Genomic DNA, 4,085 nt, shown 5'->3' with positions numbered 1-4,085 from the left:
TTACTCTCGCTCAGGCAAGTCTGAACTCCTGAGCTCAAGCAATTCTCCCTCCTCTGCTTCCCACAGTACTGGGATTACAGGCATGAGCCACCATGCCAGGGGGGAAAATACATTTTTGATCACAGAAAATGGGAGGCTGCTGCTGGCACCTACAGTAGAGATCATGAATCCTGCTAAATATCCCACAATGCACAGGACAATTCTTCCCACAACAAAGAATTATCGAACCTGAAATATCAAGGTTGAAAAACTCTAGATTAGGTGCACATAAAATACTAGAAATAGAGACTGAGCAGCCCTGCTGTGTTGCATATAGAGCAGGAATCAGTAAACACTTACTTTAAAGAGCCAGATTGTAAGTATTTTAGGTTTTGTGGGTCATGTGGTCTGTGTTGCAACCACAGATAATAGAAATGACAGAAAGTGCCTGTGTTCTAATAAAACTTTCTTTACAAATACAGATTGTAGTCTAGATTTGGTCTGCAGGCAATAGTGTGCCAACCCTTTATAGAGGTATTAGCCTGAATGCTCTTACTACAGTGGTTTTATTTTTAATATATGATGCTAATCCATAATAATTTTATTGTTTGATAAGTCATTTATTTTGTAATAAACCCTTTCAATTCCAATGAGTTTTTAAAAACTGAAGTGATGAAGTACATAGGCTTTCCAGCCTGGAACCTCCCCTGGCTAGGTGCTCCAAGGAGGAGAATTTTGGGGGCCATGGTAGGGTAAGGAGGGCTGAGGGCAGGTGCTTGCTGTCCACAGGAGCAGGGAGCACTCTTTGGTGGGAAGGGGAATGGGCACACCATGGACCTCAGGCCGTAGGGGCAGGGGAGGGGGTTAGGAAGAAGAGGGTACAAGCATTCCTACACTCATTGGCCAATTAAGTCTAATTAAAGTCATAGCTGAGTTTCTCCAAGGATGTGTGCCTCTGACCCTCTCCCTTTTGAGGGGGCTGAGATACAAAGTCCATCACTTCTCAGCTCGATTGGTGGGGACTGGTATGTCTTCTAAAGGGTAAGGTCATTGGGTACTGAATTACCCAGCCAGCACAATTGAGGTAGTGACTGAACAGCTGGGGGATAAACAGAAAAGAAGACTGACCTACAGATCTGAAAATGGCTGCCCCCAAAGGCCAAGACTACTTATTCTAGGAAGACGTGCTGAGTTTGGTGCAATGCATGAGGAACAACTTTTATCTAATGACAGTTGCAAGTTCAAAACCACCAAGTCGGCTGGGCACAGTGGCTCATGCCTGTGATTGTAGCACTCTGGGAGGCTGAGGTGGGTGGATTGCTTGAGCTCAGGAGTTCGAGACCAGCCTGAGCAAGAGCAAGACCCTGTTTCTACTAAAAATAGAAAAACTAGCTGGATGTTGTGGCAGGCACCTGTAGTCTCAGCTACTTGGGAGGCCGAAGCAGGAGGATCCTTTGAACCCAGGAGTTTGAGGTTGCTGTCAGCTAGGCTGATGCCATGGCACTCTGGTGTGGAACAACAGAGTGAGATTCTATCACTCTCTGAAAAAATTAAAGACAAAAAAATCCACCCAGTCACACGTAGACTGGGAAAGGATAGTACTGAAAGACTTTTCTGGAAATGTGCGAGCTCAAATGGATAGAGATTTGTAATGAGGCAAGTTGCTAAGTTGACAGAATTGATCCTTAATGCTCAGATACATGTTAAAAATTATTATAAAGGCGAAAACCTCAAGGAACACCCAGACTTCCCAAAGAGGCCTCTAAGCCCTTATTTCTGCCTCTGTATAAAAAAGCACACCAAGTATGTGAAACTCCACTGTGAGACGAACCACCTGGAACTCATCAAGTCTCTATGTCGAAGACATACAAGAAACTTCTGGAGAAAAAGACGAAATAGAAACAGGAGTTTGAGAGAAACCTGGCTCAATTCAGGGAGGATGGCCCAGATCTAATTCAGAATGTCAAAAAATTGGACATCCCCAAGAAGCCCCAAATCACCTAGCAAATGTGGTACACCCATAAGAAGAAAGTGTATCTCAAAGTGCAGCCAGATGCCACTATGAAGGAGGTGAAGGACTCCCTGGGGAAGCAGTGGTCTCAGCTATCAGACTAAAAGAGACTGAAATGAATCCCTAAGGCCTGTTAGCAGGGGAAGAACTATGAGGAGATTATGCAGGACTATATCCAGAAGCACCCTGAGCTGAATATCAGAAAGCTGGACATCACTAAGCCCACCCTCTCCAAGGCTGAACAAGGATAAGTTTGATGGGCAATGCACCAAGATACTTCAAAACATCTACTTGTACTGTGCAGAGCTCCTGGCCGGCATGCAGGACATGGCCAGCAAGGGAGCTCATGGTGCTATGCACCCAGCAGTGGAAGCTGCCCTCCCAGAAGAAGGACACCCATCACAAGAAGTGCATCCAGAAAAAGAAAGATTACAAGGCAAGACTGCTCAGTTTTCCTGTTTTTAATTTATTTTTTATTAAATCATAACTGTATACATTTATGGGGTACAATGTGATGATTTGATATACAATATGGAATGCTTAAATCAAACTGATTAAAATAACCATCACCTCATTTACTGATTTTTTGTGGCGAGACATTTATAATATACTCTTAGTTGTTTTGAAATTTATCCTTGCATAGTGCACTGCTCAGTTTTCTCAAGAGCCTGCATGAGGAAGAACAGCAGCTGGTTCTGGGGGAGGAAAAGCTGTTGAACAACAAGAAGCAAGCCACCAGCCTGGCCTCCAAGAAGTCAGCCCAGGAAGGGGGCAAGGGCAGCTCAGGGAAAGCTGAGTGGCTCGTATCACCCAGGTTCATCTTTTTTGATGAAAAGCAGCAGCAGCCACAGGAGGAACAGCCTAAGCTCTCCGACAGTGAGCTGCCCTGCCTGCTGGGTCAAATGTGGAGTGACTTGTCTGAGTAGAACAAGGCCAAGTACAAGGCCTGGAAGGCAGCGTTCAAGGTGCAGTTTGAAAGGAAGCCCAGTGGAGAGCACAAAGGAAGGGGCAAGCTTCCAGAACCACCCAAGAGAGCCAAGGAGATCTGGCAGCAGAGCTCCATTGGCAACTACCTGGCCTGCCTTAAGAACAACTGGCTGAAGGCCTGGAAAGCTATGGAGATGACCCAGAATAATGTGAAGAAGGAGAAATGGATGTGAATTCAGAAGGCAGCCCAAAACTAAAAGCAATATGAGCGAAAGCTGAGTGAGATGCAGCCACCTCCAGCTGCTACAAACTCTTCTAAGAAGATGAAGTTGCAGGGAGAAGCTAAGAAGCCTTCCATGAACAGTTTCCAGAAGTTCTCCCAGAAGCTGTTCAAGGAGATCATGATGGATATTGGCAGCTGCTGGCAGGACAGCCCCAGAGCCATAAGGAGCACTATGCTTTAGCTGAGGAGCAGCTAAAGCTATTCAAGGTGCACCTGGACCTTTGGGTCAAGAGTCTATCACCCCAGGACCACACAGCATATAAGGAGTACATCTCCAATAAAGGTAAGAGCATGACCATGCTGCAACACCCAGAGCCTAAGTCCACCTGGGCTACCCTGCTGTCCAAGTAGGAGTCTGAAGAGGATAATGAAGAGGATGAGGATATTGAGGATGAGGATGAAGTAGAGAAAGAAGATGAGACTTGGGCCTCCTCTACGTTCAGCATCAAAGATGAGGTCAAGGACAGGGATGAGAATGAGGAGAATGAAAAAGACAAGGACAAGGATGATAAGAAGGACGACCATAATGATGAAGACAACAAGTCCAAGGGTGGCAGCTCCAGCTCCTCCTCCTCAGAGGATTCCTTAGATTCTGACTCCAACTGAGGCTCAGCACCCTGAGGCAATCAAGGAGAGCCCAGGAACTCTGCTCCCCAGCTGACTACCTTTGTTTGTCTCCTGTGTTCTGTTCTGCTGCCCCTGGCCTCCCCCACTTTTTAAAAATTATTTTACACAAAATACAGTGGGAGTAAAAGGCTGGAGGAGTCTAGGCCAGGACTCTGCAGCCTCAGAGCTATCAGCCCTGGGAGTCTCTAGGGTGAGCAACTATCAGACTGAGCCAGCACTGGACTGGCCCTGCTCAGATCACCTACTTCTCACTTGCAG

The 4,085-nt window shown here is 46.2% G+C and overlaps 1 pseudogene; it reads left to right on the top strand.

Moving 5' to 3' along the window:
- The first annotated feature begins 2,336 nt into the window (after positions 1 to 2,336).
- On the top strand, positions 2,337 to 3,806 carry LOC100965570 (annotated as a pseudogene).
- The last annotated feature ends 279 nt before the right edge of the window (positions 3,807 to 4,085 follow it).

The sequence above is a fragment of the Otolemur garnettii genome, unplaced genomic scaffold (assembly GCF_000181295.1).
Source record: "Otolemur garnettii isolate 467f Iridium unplaced genomic scaffold, OtoGar3 scaffold00158, whole genome shotgun sequence".
NCBI classification, from domain to species: domain Eukaryota; kingdom Metazoa; phylum Chordata; class Mammalia; order Primates; family Galagidae; genus Otolemur; species Otolemur garnettii.
Note: the sequence above shows the minus strand (reverse complement) of the source record. Positions and strands in the feature narration are given on the sequence as shown.